At 40.8% G+C, this 19521-nt stretch overlaps 1 protein-coding gene across 1 annotated transcript in view; it reads left to right on the top strand.

The window, feature by feature from the left end:
- The window catches only part of FMN1 (formin 1), a 288007-nt gene that overhangs the window by 210493 nt on the left and 57993 nt on the right, over positions 1-19521 (top strand). The gene's annotated exons all lie outside the window — the stretch shown is intronic.

The following is a 19521-nucleotide window of genomic DNA, read 5'->3' as shown; positions in this document are numbered from 1 at the left end:
CTGCAGTCAGCCAAGGGTGTAACTGAGAGGTTTGGATCTCTTGTCTGAAGAAACCAACCTTCTGATGTAGGTGAAGAAAAAAAAAATGCATAAACTATGTTAGGAGTTGCTAGTCATCATGAGCAACCATAGTCACTTTTTGGCCAATGCCTCTTCATATGTAGTCGTGTCCTGCTGTGGAATCTGGCGACTTCCAGCCCTTGTCCTCAAGTAGCTCACGTTTTAGTTTAGGAGACAAGGAGGACAGAATAATGGTGAGCAGCTGTACAGGGTAGCAAATGCTAAGTATTAAATGACATCTGAAAGGGCCAAGAAGTTCACTTGAACAAGATCATCTTAGCAGCAGAAGCCTTGGAAGTTAGCTTGGTGTTGACACTCTCCCATTGATTCTTGTATCTGACTATCTCAAAATTTCCTGCCCTCAGGGAGTGGGGCTCTAGGTGGCTAGGATGCAGAAAGTGCTGGACCTAATGCTACTCAGGGAAAGCCAGCTGCTCAAACGAGTCTTTGCTCAGCTCACTGGTCCCTGGCTTTGATCCAGAGTCGTGTTCCCATGAGAGTTCTGCCTGCTGCTCCTCTGTCACATACGACAGGCTCCCTCTACCCCCAGTTTGGTCCAATTTCAAGGGAAATGAGCTGTTTGTCCAGTCACCATCTCTGAGCTGTGTAAACAAGCAGATGGGCAATTAGTGGCTCTGTCAAGTCCTTGGCCCACTGCTCTGCTTGCACAAAGGGAGAATCATCACTCATCTTTTGGATTATAGTCCTACAAGCATGAGATAATGGGGACCGCTTGGCTTTGGAGATTTCTTCATGCTGTTTAGATTTCAGTCTTCGTGTCAAAATCCTATTGTTCAAGCATTTTTGGCAACAGCGACCAATGCCACTCAGCTCATTTGGGAAGAAAAAACCATTTAGATTCTGTTGCCTTGATATTTTTTTCCTCATTAAACCATATTTTTTAATGAGCAGGAAATAGGACTGGGACATAGAGATCTGTAGGTAAAATCTTTCCTTAATTAGTTAAACGCTGACAGTAGAGGCCACTCAGTTGAACACGGTTTTTTCTTTGCCCCTTGAAGCAGCCGTGTGTGTCAGACATGCAGACGGGGGGCCAGGACCCGACTGGAGCCTCCTGGCTGCTCCTCTGCCGCTGTGGCCTTGGCAAACACGCAGTCAGGCCACTTGTAACCCCAGGACTGCTATTGTTTGTGTTTACTTGAGCAGTTTACCCTGGCCTGGGTGCTTCTTCTCAGATTCAAAATGCCCAGAAGCACTGTAAAGAGCTCCTCCCAGTCTACTGTTTGTCTCAATGTGCACAGAAATGAGACCCCAACTCTGTTCTCAGGAAAGCCGATGGCATGGTATTTCCTTTGTTCTTTCTTCAGACATTGGCATCACCTTCTCAGGTTTGTTTTTCTTCCTCCTCTCTCTCCTTCTGCTTTTAATTTTCTTTTCTCTCTTACCTCAGTTTTCTCTGCCTTCTTTCATAGCTTTCTTTCTTCTCTCTGTTCCCCCCACCCCCTCTTATGTTTTTGGTTTCTTGTAACAGGCTCTCCAGATTCTTTCTTATGCAGGAATCACTATCTTTGCCCAGCATCATGCCAATCATTCTGGTCCTTGTTTCAGTTTTCTCACCCCTTCCCCTCTTGCATTCATTCCTTTCCCAACCCTCCCCTTCCACCTCCTAGAACCTTTGAAGTGTCTCTGTGTCAAGCCGCATAGAGGAGGCAAGAACATTCAGTGATCCTTTCAGCATGACAGCTGTGGAAGCAGCCATCTTTTCCCCAGTTGGCCCTAGGACAGACATCTGTTGATGGGCAACGAAGCAACAGAGAGCACCTCCAGTTCTCTGTGACCAGTCGCTACTATTCTTTTTCAGTTGTTCATGCAGCATTTTTAGGCTATTTACTGCCTGTGAGGCCCTGAGGAAAAAAATGATGACTCAGCTACGAATTCTAGCCTTGAGGACCCCATCTCTCTGACACAGTCTTTCTCCACCTTTCAGTAGCATTTGATAAAAGCTGATCAAGCAACTCTTTAGAAAACTCCTCTCAGCTTAAGGCCAGCTTTCTCTTTTGTTCTCTTACTTCATGAAGGCTCCTCGATCTTCTATGCCAGTTCCTAAAACTTTGGAGGGCTTCAGGACTCAGTCCTTGGATTTCTTCTCTCTCTAACTTTGCTCACTTACTAGGTGATTTCATCAAGGCTTTAGATAACCATCTTTGTTCTGATGACTCCCAAATTTATACCTCTAGCCTATGCCTCTCTTCTAGACTCCAGATTTGTATATTCAACTTCTTGTTCAATGTCTTCTCTTGGGTGCCAAATTAGTATGTCAGACTCGATGCCCAAAACCAGACTGATTTCTCCACTTCACCCCAGCGCCCTCACACATCTGCTTTTCCCTAAAAAATGGAACTGTCATTCTTCAAGATGCTCAAGCCAAGTCTTGGAAACTCACACCCTTTTATATCTCTCACTTCGCAACCCATCCGTCAGCAAATCCTGTCAACTCTTCCTTCAGAATATACCCCGGATCCAACAACTTCCCTCCACATCCCTTGCTACTACACTGATTCAAGCCATCATCATTTCTCACTTGGATTGTTGTAATAGCTTCTGACTGGTCTTTCTGCTTCTAGCCTTAGCTCTCAAGTCATTTTAAAATTAATATAAGATTAGGTCACTCATTTTCTTAAAACCCTCCAGACACTCCTCATTTTAATCATCATAAAATTCAAAGTCATTAAGCCTACAAGATTTTGTGTGATCTGACTCCCACCACCTCACTGTCCTCAAATTTTACCACCCCTCGCCCTGTTCTCTCCAACACCATTAGCCTTCCTGCTGACCTTTGAACCTAGCCAGCATACTTCTGCTGCAGGGAATATACTGGTCTTCCTCTGGTCAGAATGTACTTTCTGGTTCATTCTGGCTCTTGCTCAAATATCAAAGAGAACACCTTGACAAAATAACACCTCTTCAGATTCTATTACTCTCTTTCCATTTCTTTGGTTTACATAGCTTCTTAGCACTTATCTGTATCAGAAATACCATGTATTTGCTTCACTGTTTTCTGTTTGATCCCATAAAAATGTATGTTTCTGGAGGTCAGGAATTCTTTTCTACTCGCTGTTTACAGTGCCTAGAGGCACTCTAAATATTTTTGAATTCATGAACAGAAATGGTGCTTTCAAGGACATGCATAAATGGTACCACATAACTCAGAGGTAAGAGAAATCAGAAATGAAGGTGGATTATGAGCTAAGCATGGATGTATGGAATGTAAAGAATATTCCAAAGGAATTGAATTGACTCCATGGAGCATATACAAAGTACAGTAAATATATTTATTGTAGTTCAAGTGTTATATGCCCAATATCTCAGCTGCCTAGGAGGATAGCCCAGGAAGCCAGGTAATTCTAGCCAGCTCCTGACCTCTCTGGCCTAAGTGCATTTGTCTTGCATGGATCAGATTTCTGCTCAGCTAGTGTGAGACCCAGAGGAAGGTAAATGAGTGGGAGGCTGCTGATAGAACTGGGATGTGTTCTTCCACGATCACCTGCAGAATCACTTTGGGAAGAGTGTGAAGGAGGTAGAGAGGAAGTAGATGTAGAGAGGCAGCAAAGATTGAATCAATTTGTAGAGGCAGTTTTTAGTCATACGAGTATAGATATAGTTCTAAAAACTAAGCATTTTAAAATGACACGCTACAGCTGGCTCAGTCAGGGGCCTTTTGCCTACCTAAGTTCTACCGATTGTTAACTGCCACCTCTGAGTGCTCCATTCCACACTGGGCTTTCTGTCCATTGGACTCCTTTGGCATTTTACTTCTCTGGACCTCTGCCTTTATTTGTAAAATTGTAGCATGAGGAGAAGCCTGACCTCTGGGCTCAGGAGGCAGTGTTCACATCGCATCTTCTTTGATAGTTCCATTGCCAATCCCGTGTATCTCGGTCAACCACATGCTTGTATCTTAGACCCAAGCTTGCCAGAAGATTGCCTTTCCACTTGTAGAGAGAAATCTCAACACGTATTTTTACACCATAAAAGCATTTGTCCACTGCTACGTTCTCAAGCCTGGGGGGAAAAACACCCAAGTGGCCATTTTGATTCAGAATGTGAGTGCCCTCTTATGAGGGGCTTAGGAGAGGAATCAGAAAGGCATAAAGTGTTCTGGGGCTTCACCCTGCCTCATCGGCATCAGCTGCACCTTCCCATTAACCTCATTGTCCCCAGAATGCCCTATCACAGCAGGACCTACATGGCATTTACTGTTCTCATGTTGCTTAATTGAAGCCGTTGCGCCTTATCATCAGGATTTCTGAGGTAGCTAGAAGCTTGAGACGTTCCTGTTGAGTCAATGTATAATAAAGAGGCCAAGGGAGACATGCACAATGGGGGCATCATCTTCTTCAGCAAAGGAGGAGGGCAATTTTACATTCACTAACTGCAACGTTTGTGAGATGTGTACAGTTTGAGTAGAAAAATGGAAAGAACTTGGTTCTGGTGGAGAGACCACCTGGGCATTTGTAGTCACCAAAGGTAAGGGGGAAAGGGAGTTGCTGAAATAAAGCTACGTTAGAATGTGAGTTACGGTGGCTATGAATTACAATACACAGAACCAGTGAAATTGGAGATGTGAACATTACTATGCTACTAAAAAAAAAAAGTAAAATAAAAGAAGAGTGAGAAGGACAGCACGTGCAAAGCTCTTTGCGTTTTATTTCCTTGAGTTTACAAGTTTTACTTTCTTCCTTCCCCCGTTACAACCAGACAGATATTACCACTGGGAATCCTTCTAGCCTCTGTCCCAAGGTTATCTGAACACCAAGGTCATGCTTAAGGAAAGGTTATCAATTCAGGGGCATCGAAAAAGGATTCCCATGGAATTACCCATAATATCTTTTTGAAAACAAAACCCTTGCATAGCTTCACATCATGGAAATCACAGTCCATGGTGAGAAAACTGCCAAGTGTTTTTTGAGGTTGCAACTTAGACCACACACACAAAAAATGCGCCTGCATCTCCAAATGTCTTTGGTTTGGAAGTTGGAAGAACAGGGCATTCGATCCGGCTTCCCCACAGGATTTTCAGTACTTTCCCCACTTCCGGTGGCAGAAACCTGGTCGGTGGTCTGAGTCTGGGAGGAATGTGATATATCAGTTTGGAAGAGGAAAATAATTCTGTTTATGTTTTAGAGTCATGATTTAGAAAAAAGTAAACTCAAGTAACTTTTATTTAAAGCCAGTCAGTTTTCATTTTATCTGAATGATTTGCTATACCTTGCGCGTGAGCCTCTGTGATGATGTGGTCAGGACCTGACGTGCATCCCAGGCGGGCTGGGTGCAATCCACGTGCTCTGCCCTCTCCTCCAGTCCTTCCTCGTGGGCTTTCCAGCAGCCATGTTCTTTTAGGAAGAAAGAGACTGAATTTCCTGCCACTCCGCTTCCAAACCATCCCTACCCAACTCCAATTCACCAACTGTAACAAAGGTGATGCCTTTCCCCTAAGAATGCCCAAAAGCCACAATGCCAACCAACTACATGGCAGTTTTGTTTATAGCAAACTTCTGGATGTTTTTGGCATCATAATGTTAGCATTTGAAGGGTTTAAATGACTAAAAGCATCAGACTTCTCTATGCAATGACTATGAAATACCCATCTAAAATTAACCAGGTGATCAGTGATGATTAGCACCCCCAAATTCCCCCACCCTTTGAACTTTGATTCCATTTTCAGGATCAGTTAGAAATAAGAAAAAGATGAAAGAATATTTGTTCAGAGAAAGGTGCTACCTAGATTACTTTCATCTGCTGACTTCTTGATGATGCTGCCTTTTCTTGTGGGGGGGGGGCGAAAAAAAAGGCAGGGCTGAAAATAATAATGGTGAAAGTGAGAGAGGACCAAAGGGGAGTTTCAGCCACATTTTGGGGGAGAAGAGGAACTAGCTGAATAGAGTGTGGGCAATAACAATTGGGTTTCTTTGTTTAGGGCAGCGGTTCTCAACCTTTCACAGGGGTCACCTAAGACCATCAGAAAACACATATTTTTGATGGTCTTAGGAACCGAGACACCGCTCCTCTATCCGTCTCCAGGCCCACATGCAGATATGCCCACATATGAGTACCTGGCAACCCCTGTGAAAGGGTCATTCGACCCCCAAAGGGGTCGCGACCCACAGGTTGAGAACCACTGGTTTAGGGTAACTAGAAATAGTCTTGATCAGGGGCTTTGGCTTCTGTTTTTCTTTCTTTGTGTTTTTTGTTTTATGTATCTATTTTTTTTTTCTCCTTGGGGCAACCTGCAAAGAAAGGGCAAGGGAACAGAGTTGATATAGGATGAGAAACATATCTCTATATCATTAAGGTCTTACTTCCTCAATTTGTTACTACAAAAACCCAGGGGAGACCATGTTCTAATCCAAAAGCCCTGTGGGGGAGGAGATTGAGTCAGATGAATTAGGCAGCTTCATCAGGTTGTTGTTCAAGGGACAGCTGGACTCAAGATCATGGTTGATATGACATAAATATAATTTTTCTAATTTTCCTGAAAAAAATAAAACACAGAAGTTTAAAAAGAGGGAGTTCACCATCCAAGGGTTTAATTTGGTTTTCATCTGAGTATGGAGAAACACCCATGTTGAAGTCTGGGCTCACCTAACCAAAGTAAGTTAAGAGCAAATAGAACTGGACTGAAAATAAACCTCAGGAGACTCTGAGAACCAGGAAAACATGGGAAGGGTAGAGATGACAGAGGTCTGTCACTCTCAAAACCCTTCTACAGTATGAGAAGTGTCTGCCTTTTAGTATAGCACCTGGGCTTATGAAAGAGCTTGAAAAAGTGAGAATGAAGTCAGAAAAACTCATATTTAATTAAATGAAGATGCCCACCTTCTTTTTCCCTGCAGATTTTGCAGGTTGAACTTTAGTTAGATCTTTAATACATTTAAAACCTAGGATTGTATGCTAACAGTTAGGGGAAAAAAAAAGGCAGTTGGTTCATCGCATTAATCACAGAGAAGTATGAAAATAGCACTTTCCAGTAACTTTTATAAAGAATGTGTGGAGATCTTCAGGAAAGACATGCTCATCAGGTTTCAGAGAGATATTCAGACTTGTTAACCCCTTTAACTCAGCTATAATTATAAAGCAAAGTCTATTACACTTCTGGGTCAATGATGTGAGTGACAAACCATTTCCTGCACTATTGCTCCATCACTTCTATGGCCTAATTTGGGGGGAATATTGGATGACCTGGGTCTGAAGGCTCACTTCCGGTGCCCTTGGCTTTAGCAACTGTTTGTTGCCAGTTGGCTTTCTGTGGGTCTTCTCCCTCACTAGTATGGGTTACATCCCACTTCTCCAAATGAGAACCTTGCAAAACAGCCATTATTTCCAAAGACATTTTCATAACCCAAGACCTTTCTTCCCATTAGTTAAACTAACTAAAAAACAGAACCATTTTTTTTTCTCACTATGTCTTTCCTACTTCTCCTCTAAGAGGAGAATTAGAGTAGGATCCTCTAGAAGAGGTAGCAGCCATTAGAGGGACCACATCTTAAATTGTGACCAGAAGAAATAAGGAAATTAGAAAGCTAGCATGCAGTGAACGTTCAATAAATGTGGGGTGCGAGGCGGAGAGAGGAAGGTTGGTAAATGAGAAAGGAGAAGACAGTATTCTAGAAGAAGGACAGAACTGGGGCAACACAACCTGTCCTTTGCTTTCCTTTCATTGACATATCTAAGAGTGAAACATTGCCTTACTTCCTGTCTTTCGGACACACCCCCCAAAACAGGAAGCATACTGCATTCAGGTAACCCAGGATCAGAGCCGCAAGTTGAAATATAGAAGCTTCGCAGATATCTTTACACATCATCAAGCCTTGAATTATTGGCAGTTTCAAACACTATTTCAGTCATCATCTCAGAAAGCTCTTCCCTTTGCTTTAAAAATATTCCCGGCATCACCTCAACAGCCTCGGCATTGAAACCCCTCTCCACACTGCAGCACAATCTGTGAAGGCAAGTTAGGGAGGAACAAGTGTTCCTTTGCAAATTGCTGCTACACCAGAAGAAAAGCTGAGGCAGGCATATGATATTCTATTTTACACACCACAAACAGACAAACAACCCCCAGATTTGGAATCCAGAGTTAACAAAAGCATTAAATCCATCGGGCTTTGAGAAGGGGCAATGTTTTTTCCTATTTCTCCTCTGCTACCAATATTTACATAACAAATCACTGCAAACTACCATCATGTCAGATGTTGGAAATAAACTCTTTGGGGTATAGCTATTTTTAAACAACCCATAGTTATAGGAATGTTGCAAAAACATGCAAAGGCTGAGTTTGTGTTTTAAATCATAAGTAGTCACAGGGACTCTGTATTGTTAGGCTGGTGCTAACCTATGGGACAGAAAAGCTTTTTCAGCAGAGCCTGAAATCCCTTGGGAATGATAATGTTTTTAAGCATTGCAAAAATTCAAATTGGCCATAAATAGATGCCCAGGATTTCTAGGCAGATACACAGAAATCCCTGATGATGCCAGTTTTCCCACTTTTGAGAGCATTGAACTTCTCCTACAAATATATTCAAAACACTTTCCCATCAGTGGATTTTATTTACTGACACTAGAAACAAGCATCCCTTCTCCGCTTCCCTTCTTCACTCCCAAGGAATCAGCAGTTAGTAAAAAGAATGCTGCATTCTTGGGGATTATTTGCGTGAATGGATTGTTTGCGTCACTCTATGAGATGTTATATTCATGGTCTCTATTCTGCTTATCCAAGCTCACTGCTCCCACAAAAGATTTTTCCTCCAGTCTTGTGAGTCTCCTTTTTGTCTTCCTGACCCCTGCAACACCCCCCCCCATACACACACACACACACACACATCTCTCACCAGCCACCCTTCCCTCCAGCCAGTCAAGGCCCTTGCTCCGGTGGAAGAAATATAAGTTTCAGTTTGAGCCTCCGAGTCCCAGTCCTACTGCCCTTTTTCTAGCCAAGGTTAACACACGCCCTACAAAATTATCCTCCAATGTCACCTCTTCCATAGAAACCCCAAGCTCCTATGACATTTGTGATTTATTATTAAGAATATTAAAAATAGTAATAGCTAACTCTTATTTCATGCTCTCGGCCAAGTTGCTATTAAGTATAGTCTCATTAAAAAAAAAAAAAAACCCTTGCGGAAAACCCTACTATCATTTCCATCTTACAAATGAGGATACTGAACTCAGACAGGCTAGATCTGTTTGACATCAAAGGAAGACCCCAGTGAGAGTAAGTTGAGAATTCACTGTGGTATTTTGATGACTTGGGCTGGAGTGGTTGAGGAAGTGGAGCGAGGTAATAGGATAAGGGGTGTTTGGATGGTATAACCCTCTCCTCGGAGAGGCAGGGCTCTCCTTAGACATATGCCCCTGTGAAAATTAGTTGTAATTGTCACTCTTCCTATTTCCTCTGCTACACTTCCCTCAGTTTTTAAATATTTGAGGAATTACTTAGCTCCTAAGAGAGGGAAGTATCTATTTTGCTCACTTCAGAATCCCCACCACTTCGTATGCACAAATTGAATTTGTCCAAAAAAGGAAAGGAAGCTTTGAAGGGGTTCATCCTCATTTAAATTACACATGGAATGAAATGCATCTAGAGATGAAAACAAGATTTAAAAAGGAAAGTCAAGTCTTCCCACCACTATCTAACCAAAAGAACACGGCCCAAAGTGTGATCAAAGTAACAAACTGATGAAGAATGGACAACAGTGAGTCAGAGTGTCTGCCCCCCTACAATGAGCACACATGCAGGGTGGTTTAAAAAGGAAGAAAAAAAAATCTGTTTTCATCTAATAGCCAAGGTCTAGTCAGATGCAAGGATCATGAGACTTTCATATCTCTTGTCATTTGTTTGACAGCCCATGTCTGATAACTTCGGGGCCAGTCTTTAGCCTTCCATGATCCCCAAAATTTTGGGTAACCTAAATATAGGATCCTGCACTACCCAGAAAAATGTAGACATTCCCTTCACTTGTCCAATTGCTTTTAAAAACAAAGGAGACATTAAAAGGAGCTGCAGATAAAAGTGATCCTCATTTCATTATTTCTTCTTTTCAATCAGCATAAAATCTCTACAGAAGTACAGAATTTGGATTCAGTACCTCCTAATTGTGTCCCATGGGGGAAACGTGCCTCCTCCCTTTCATTTCATGCGGGAGTATTTGTCTCACTCTCTTCCTCCTTCCTACCACTGACATCTCAGACCTTGGAGAGTTATAGCTAGATGTGGAGCATTGTTTTATTTGCCAGCAACAGAAGAGTCATAATTTCCATCTGTCAAGTATCCTACATGTTACCCAGATGGAAGGGCGATTTGCATGGATTGGCAGGGGCTTGTAGATCCTTACTGCTTTCCTAAGCTGAGACAATAGGGCTGATTCATAATGACACCAAATAAGGTGCCTTAGAATGTGACTGCATCTATCAACTTTCAGCTCATGCAATATAGGCCCAAAGAATTAGTCCCAGGAAACTGGCCTCCAAGGAAGGTGTGGACCGCTGACTTGACTCCCACCATTCTCCCCCCAGCAGCCAGGTATGGGGTCCTTAATATCAAGGAAAGTGTAAATTAGAAGAAATCTTCCATTCTTAGAAAACCATCCACGACTACCCTGGGGCTGGAGTTATTCACCAGCTGAAACACTAGCACCTGGAGAGTAGACGATGGCTTGTCCGGTCCTCTGGTTTCTCACTCTGAGGAGCCACAAGGCTGACAGAACTTTTGCCACCGAGTCTGTTTTGAACTTAGTAAGAAGGTTTGATTAGTCTCAAGAATTGTTGTATAGTCTTAGACTAGACATTGCATAACAAATTTTTATTCTTGGCTATTTGGCTAGTTACATCAAGAGTAAGTTAGAGTAGACCTTGAGAAAGTAGCGAAGGGAATTTTCTTCAATTTGGCTGGAGTTTTGCCATCCCACTTCTGTGTTCTTACAAATCGTGTTTTCAGTTTGTGACCAAATGGCTCGCTATTGCTACAGGAAAGCAATTATTAGTATGCTTGCCATCCACCAGGACCTTTCCGCTAAGGGATGACAAAGCATTTGATGTGGAGCACATGTAGAAAGGTGCCAGCAGATAAAGAGGTTTGCCTTAGGTCATCGCCCAAGAAATACTATGTTATACCTATCTATCTTCCTGTTTACTGGAAATGCCATAAAGTAACAGAGGGCAGGAATTTTGAAATCCTTAAAAAAAAAAAAAGACATCAGAACTACTAAAATATTTCTTTATTGTGTCAACATTCCTAGTAGTCAGAGAGCATGCTTTCTCTCCCCAGTAATTTTATTAGGTTGCTAAAAAAAATCGTGGTTTGGTTAGAAGGAAGCATGAGCCAAGTGGTAGACCTAAATCCCTCCTTTTATCTGAGAATCGTGACACTATTGTAACCACAAATATTTATCTTTCATTCTCAGAGGAGACGGGTAGCCTCTTTGGATCATCCTCTGCAAAATGTAATAGATGCTATGCAGAACTATGATCCAAATTGTTAGATCGTGCAGCCAGACTAAACTCCATTCACTGTTACAAAAACCCAATGTGGAAAGAAAACTCTACATGATAAAAAGATAAGACATCACTGTTTTTTATTGGCTCCATTTATTTAGAGAATTGAAATTCTCTTTGGATGACCTTCAGTGGTCAAAATTTACCATATTAAGAACAAGATATCCTGGCTTTCTTCAGGAAGGCAGTGAAAGCACAGTAGAAAGGGTAAATCATACTGAGTTTATCATTCTGCATCCTAATTTTTCACTCAGGGTTGTTTGAAAATCTATCCATATCGATACATATGGATCTAATTCTTTAACTGCTATAGATTATTCCATTGTGTGAATGAGCCATGTTTTTCTGTATCCATATACCTTTCTGTCATTAAGTTAATCACATCGGTCTGGAACTCCACTACAAAGGAAAGTCAGTAATTTGTATATCCTTTTTTCTTCACCGGGACTTGGGAAAGATAAACGAGACAATAACATGAGATAACTAGAACTCTTTTGTGATAAGTGGTACAAGCATTAAAATTAATTTGACTTTCTTATACATTATGTTTTCCATCTAGAAGAACAAGATTCCTCAAGCATTCTTTCGTTTTTCTATTTAAATAATATAATAGTGCTAATCCATATGTGAAAATGATGAGAATGTAAAATTAGATCCTTGTGATTAGCTGTGCCTCAAATAAGCTCAGCCCAACATAATGCTGCTGAGACCCAAAGACAATCATTTTGCTGCTCATAAATGATCATTTAAGCTTTGAGTGGATGAGGTCCAGAATTCCCCTTGGCCCCTCGATGGACAGTTATGCTGCTTAGACCATAGTTTTCCATCTTTCTTCTTGGAAAGACTGACTACAGGCCACTCAGTAAAATGAACCTTGGAAATAAGACTTCTGTCTCACACCATCTATTCACGAAAGAGAGCTATAAAAATAAACACATACCCAGAACCTAATGGAGACATGGCAACAAGCCTGAGGGAGATGCCAGCCCTTCAGCCTCTCTTTTAATTCCCTTTTAGTTTTATTTAGTTTCAGGACAGGGTGAATGCATCAGTTGTAGACAGACGTTTGTGTTTTCTGACTTTGTTTATCTAGAAAGTAGCTGAAAGAGACAAGAATGAGTAACTTTGGAAAGAACCAGCTAAGGCAACGGGGAAAGGCATACAGAATAGCATTTCCACAGCTTTATTGCTATCTGGAAACTACCTGGATCATTCTAATGAAACTATTCTGTGTTATATCACCTAGTGGTCTAACATAAGGCAGGTCTCTGTTGGTTTCTACACAAAATTTCAAAGTAAGCTCACAGGTGGGCATGACTTAGAAATGGAATCAAGCATTAGAGTTCAGCGTCAGGAAGTTGGGACTCAACAGTGGATTAGGAAGAGCGTCAAGAGAGACCACCCTTGTTTCTCTCACAGCCTCTCTGTTCCTCATGAAATTAGTCTGTGCTCCCCTGGGATCCTTTGATTCTGTTTTTGCTCTCTTTTCAATAAATCTTCCTTCAGTTCAATCTGTTGGCATCAGCTCTTTCCATTGGTTTCTGAGCATACCTTCTTGGTGTGTTTCTTTTTATTTATTTTTTTAATATCAAGGAAACATTTTTCTTTCCTACGGAATGCAGCTTCACTCTTGTTCAACACCATCACCATTGGCATCTAGCCTCTCAGGCTGCAGAAAGCAGGGCCCCCAGAGAACCTTCCATTCTCAGAGTGCTCTTTCTCCAGTCGAATGCAGAGCACTTGACATTGCACCACCTCATTTGTCCTCCCACTATCCTTGTAAAGAAATCCATTATCAGGCCTCTTGACATATGAGAGAAGGGATGCTCTGAGAGACGGTCCTTCTCCAGGGACCATGCTGTACATTAGTGATAGAGTTAGACATCCAGAGGGCGGATCAGCTCCCTTGAGTCTCTCTTTGAGTTATTTCTGACTACTATTTCAAATTTGTTTCCATTATTCAAGTTTTGTTATCCAAACAGACCTTATCCACGATTTTCTTGGACTCTGGTTATTACCAATGTTTTTTTACCTCTCAAGACTACTTACTCTAAACAACATCTCCCAAGTTGATTTCGTATGTCAGGTCTAATATAATTTGAAAAAAGATTACTGAGTACCTAATCTTAACCATTCATTTCTCACGCATAGGCCCATAATGTGTCGAATATGGTGCCAAGCAAAGGCAGGAGACAGTTCCCTGGCTTACAGATCGTGCAGCCTTGTCAGGAGAGCCAATCCTAAGCAGCTGACTATACAGTAGGACAATCGCAGTGCATAGAGTAACAGAAAATTCATTCAGCCACCGTGGAGAGCCTGCACTATATCAGGTTCTGTGCAGGCACACTCTTCATAGTTGCGAATAAATTAGGTAAGGTCATAATTAACAAGAGAAGGAGACAAGAAAGCAAATAATGAATCTAATGTCTATTACAAATTGTGGAATGTTTAGATTTGGCGGAGGGCAGACTTTTAAGAAACCTACTTTAAAAGAGTGGGAAGGCCTCTTTGCAGTCATGACATTTAAGCTAGAGAAGGATCTAACCATGGGAAGTGTAGGAAAAAAAATGTCACAAGCTGAAGGCATATCCTGGGTGACAGCCCTGAGGTGGGTAAGAGCTTGGCATATTGAGAAACTAAAATGGGCTAGTGACTCTGGAACCTCGGACAAGCTGCCCATGCAGAACCCCGAAGACCATGAGAAGGAATTAGGATTTTATTCAGCATTCAATGGGAAGCCTTAGAAGAATTTGTAAAGTGAAAGTAACAACCACATTCATGTTTTAAAAGATTATTCTGATTGCATTTATAAAATAAATGGAAGGAGATAAGAATAGATATAAGGAGATTACTAAAGTAACTCAGGTGAAAAGCAAAAGCATTTTGGAACCGAGTGGTAGACGTTGAGATGGAAAAATATGGATGAATTCATGATATATTTTGGAAGTAGAAAAGACAGGGGTTTGGTAACAATTCCATCTTGGAATTGAAGCAAAGGGGGAGACAAAAATAACTCCCAAGGTTTGATCATCTCAGGGAACGGTGATGCCATATACTGCGTTGTGGAAGACTGTGAAAGGAACAGCTTTGTGTTGTGGTGGGGGACTCAGAGATCATTTGAATTCCTGGAGAGCTGTTCATGTCACGGTGACTATGGGGCAGAAGAAATGCAAATCTGTTGTTGAGACTGTAGTTTGGAATTGACAGTATAGACTTGAGATTCATCAACAGAATGGTGGCTGTGTGGCTAGCTATATAAAGATAGAAGAGAGGAAGGCCAAGGGGCAGCCTTGGAGGCTGAATACATTTAGAGGGCAAGAGGAGGAAGAGGAAGAGCCCGTGCAGCGGCTACAGACAGTGATCAGAATGGTTGAGATATTGACCAGTATTAAATATGCACCTGCCTACCTTGCTGGGATAAGTACTTCGTCTTTCATGATAATTAAAAAAAAAAAAAAAGCACTATTTCTGAAAATGTGTGATAAACCATAAAGCAAAGCATTACCAATATGTAATTAATGAATCAGTAATGTATGATTTATTGGAACTAAGGAAACTTCATAAGAACCTGAGCCTCTGCCAATCGCTGCTGGACTCCAGATCCTGCCCCAGTAGACTTGTATTTCATGGCATGAAGGAAATGGGACATGTCCCTTTTCAAATGGTGCTCGCTCTGACTTCTACCCCTAGCCTTCCCCAATGCCATGTGCTGTCATCCCCAACCCCTTGTTCTCCAAATGTGTGCAGCTTCTAGAGCTTACATGAGATCTTATTTTTTCACAGATGCTATTTTATAGAACTGTAAAAAAGGAAGCACATGGCTTTTGGCAGGGGCACACAGCTCCAACATGGCCTTCCACTGTTTCTGCAATGGGATGTCACAGTGCTAGGCTCTGTGCTTTCTCCCTTGTAAGTTCAGAGAAGTCCATTCTGTGAAGAGTACGTTGCACATGTGAGCATCCACCCGTAAAGCGTGTATGACTACGCTTCCGGTGTGAGTTGGAATAATGTGTTTCAGGGGGTTTGTTTCCATGTAGCTCCTTTAAAATAAGTATTATTTTTTAAGTGGTTAATTGTGATTACTTACACCCTGCATCATTACTTATGATAATAGTTAAGATGGCTACTTTGGGATTTTTATTTGATTTTAAAATCTAACAAAAGCATGCATGAACTATCCTATCATCATAAATCTATGGGGGAAACATGTAAAACTTTCAGTTTTGAAATATAAGCAGGAGCTTGGAGTTACAACCCCCTTGGGTGAGTTTTCTCATTGTGTAGAGGCAGCCCCTTTGGCCACACCCTGGAATAGACAACCATGGTAAGTATCTACTTCTGGGATGAGGCCATGAAAAGGGCCCCAGGAGGGGAGAGACAGAGCAGTGCTTTGGGTAGCCACTGATCTGAGGGAGGACCCTGCCTAGTACAACATTCTGCCTCTGCTCCACTCACCCCCCAACAACTAGAATACAAGCTGCAGCATAATATCCCACTCCTGCACCCAATGGTGCGACTCAGCTGCGAAGACTGGTTCAGTCTCCAGAATCAACAATTGAAAAAGCCAACAAACACAACAAGCAGAAGTTACACCTGAGAAAATACATTTGTAGGCAGAACAGGTCTTCAGAGCATGTATGTTTTATAATCTCAGAGAATTACAAAAGGACACCACTCCATTAAAAAAAAAAATCCAGTGGAAACCAGAAATGAAAAGTTTGACTGGCTGAATTTAAAAAATACTGAATGCACAGAATGGCAAAATAGACATCACTGGAAATCAAATTAGTGAGTTGAAAGATAGATGAAGTCAAAGGAATTCTTCTAGATCAGGGGTCGGCAAACTTTTGAGACGGAAGAGCCAATGCTGTTCCTCAGAACAATTTAAAAAGTATTCGAGAGCCATAAAACAAATGAAATCACCATTATATAAATAATGTCCTTTAAAACTTTTATAAATGAAACTATGATAGTTTTATTTTCATTTTCAATTTTACTTCAGAGCCACATGTACGTACCCAAAGAGCTGCATGCAGTTTGCGAGCCGCAGTTTGCCACCCCTGTACTAGACTAGAGCATGAAGTGAAAACTGTATGGAAAGTGTGGAGAAATGCTGAGATATAGAAAATGTCTTTAGAAATTAAATCTGTTTAATCCAACATCTATTTATTTGGGTTGTTGGAAAAGTCATGACTTATTTTTTTCTATGTTTTTCGTTGCAAAAATGCGTCATGACTTTTCCAACAACCCAATAATACAAGTCAAAAGAGACAAATACAGATACAATATGAGATCAGTTCCTATAAAAGAAGAAAGACATAGCATCTTTTATTGAAAGTGCTCTTCAGGGCAACGAGAGAGAAATGCACACATATACACACCTTTAACCCTTTATAATTAACTTTGAGAAATAAGGATTTAGAAAAATTCTGAGAGCTAAACAACCAACTTCTCAGCAGCAACCCTTGATACAAGATAACAATAAAGCAATACATTTAAAATCGTGAAAGAAAATTTATTCTGAAGCTAGGATTCTACATTTAGCTAATCCATCATCAAAGTGAACGAGAAAAGTGAGTTCTTGGGAGACTCACAGAGCCTAGAAGGTTTACTGTTCATAAATCCTTTCTTGAGGTGGCACTCCTTCAATAGGAAAATGAATCCTGTGGAAAGGTGGAGTGGCCAACGATATAATGAACAAATAAAATCATAAAATAATGATTAAATATTAATTGTGAAAGATCTCTTCTGGGTAATCGAAGAGTAAAATGGCAGATGATATCAGTATAGGATGTGGCACAGAAAGGGACAGGGGGAGAAAGGAAAACCAGGCAACTCTTGTATTTTTCCGAGTAAGGGGACAGAGTTAAAATGAACTCTAGATAGTCTTAGAATCACAGATATTTCAGTTATGGGTATTGAAATTTAAACGTATTCAGCAATCAAAAAGTTAAAATTAATCATGTTCAAACCAGTAAAGGAAAAAATGAAACAAAGACAAGTTGGTGAGTCCAACAAAAGTCAGGAAAGGGGGAAAAGGAACTAACTAGAATGCCTGGTAAAAGAAACTGCAAAATTAAATACAACAGAGATAAGTCCAAATACATCGGTCATCACAATGAACATGAATGGGTCAACTTTACCCAGAAACTGAAAGCCCTCGCCAGGACAACGTGAAGGAAAAAGAAGTGACATGTTTAAATATGAGTGCAGAAACAAAACTGCCATTATTTGCACACTCTGATTACCCTTTTGAAAACCAATGCCGTTTGAACAGGGCTCATCTATTTCCAGAAAAAGGAATCTTGCCCCACACGATTCAAAATGATTAATTAACTAAATATAAAAAGACAACTAAAAAACAAAAATATGTAAGAAAATATGGGACCTCTTTATGACCTTGAGAGTAGCAGAGGTCTCTTTCAAAGTGAATTAAAAAGCAAAAGACATGAGGAAAGTGCTTATTAATTTGACCACTTCAAAATTAAATGTACACATGATAGACATCGTGAACACAGTCAAAGGGCAAGTAAAAAGCATGGGGGAAGATGTCTGCAACACATATAGTAAGGATTCGTACCAACATCTATGTGGTACGCACAAATTCAAGTTTGATACTATCAGGTATTGGTTGTGAGGAGTAGAACGTGCTACTCTAGCCGTGGAGGTCTATTTGCCACCGTCGCCTAAAATAAAAACCACGCATCCCTGAGGAGCATGCAAGTCTTCTTCTCTGTCTGACTTAGAAAAACCTTGCACATGTTTGTACAGGGACACTCGGAAGTTCGGGCAGGATATACTTCAAACCCATAGCAGTAGTTGAGTCTCAGGAGAGGACGAGAATGGGTGTCTGGGATGATGGAGGGTGGAGTGCAGACGGCTATCAAAGAGGACTGAATCTGTAATGTTTCATATGTTTACGAGGAGAGTGCATAGGACCTAAGTTAATTTAAAATTAATTTTTCAAACTCTTTAAGAGCGAAAGTCGTCTTTTCAAATTTTCAGTGTTCAAAATTAAAGGTTCTCCCGTCACAACAAAAAGAAAAAGTAGCCTGTCTGTTAATACAAGATTCCAGGTTGAGCCCCGTGTTTATGTAATCATGAATTTCTGTTAGGGTGCTCACTGGCTACAATAGGAAGAGTTTTTAGATGAGGGTGAAGTTTATATATGCCCTTCACATTGTGTTGATGAATTTTGGTTGGAAATCGTCTGCGTTTATCTTTAGGCATATCAATTTTAAATATTTAAACATCTGTAATTTTTTTGTTTAACACTGATGTGGTTGGGCTTATTATTTAGTCCGCCATTTGGGATGGCAGAATCTTAAAAAGTACATCAAAGACAGATTATTCTTTCCAGCCCTGTTTCCAGTATACAGAAAATGGTAGGTTATGCACTTAAATTTTTAACTTCATTATATAAATGGCATTAAACGAACCATAAAATAATTGCCAATGATAACTGCATTATTTTACTGATCTTTTATTCATGACTATGAGTCATTTTTCCTTCTCAAAGTAAGTGGTTCTTTTTTTGTTTTGTTTTTTTAACTAGGTCCTAAATCCCCAACTTTTGACTATATTTTTCTTCTGTTTTGGAAATTTATTTTTCTATCAGTCATTATATTTCTTTAGGAAACGTCTTTAAATTTTTTTTTAAGGGAAGGAACAAAGCTAGCAAAGAAACAGATGTGTCCCATATAAAATATGCAATAAATCTTGTCCCACAAATTCTTTGCTCTGAACTTTCTGACAGAAACTGTCAAATAGCCACTTTAATTCAGGTATAAAATGTTCACTCCGTGTCATGGCGCCAACCGCCATATGCCAGAATAAAGTTAGTGACCAGCCATAAAAACAGCAGCATAAGCACCTTTGAAACGGTACAAGTCATCGTGGGTGAGAACGACCCATATAAATCCATGGGGAATTAATCTCGGCTTTGCTACT

The sequence above is a fragment of the Hipposideros armiger genome, unplaced genomic scaffold (genome assembly GCF_001890085.2).
Source record: "Hipposideros armiger isolate ML-2016 unplaced genomic scaffold, ASM189008v1 scaffold_130, whole genome shotgun sequence".
Classification (NCBI taxonomy): domain Eukaryota; kingdom Metazoa; phylum Chordata; class Mammalia; order Chiroptera; family Hipposideridae; genus Hipposideros; species Hipposideros armiger.
Note: the sequence above shows the minus strand (reverse complement) of the source record. Positions and strands in the feature narration are given on the sequence as shown.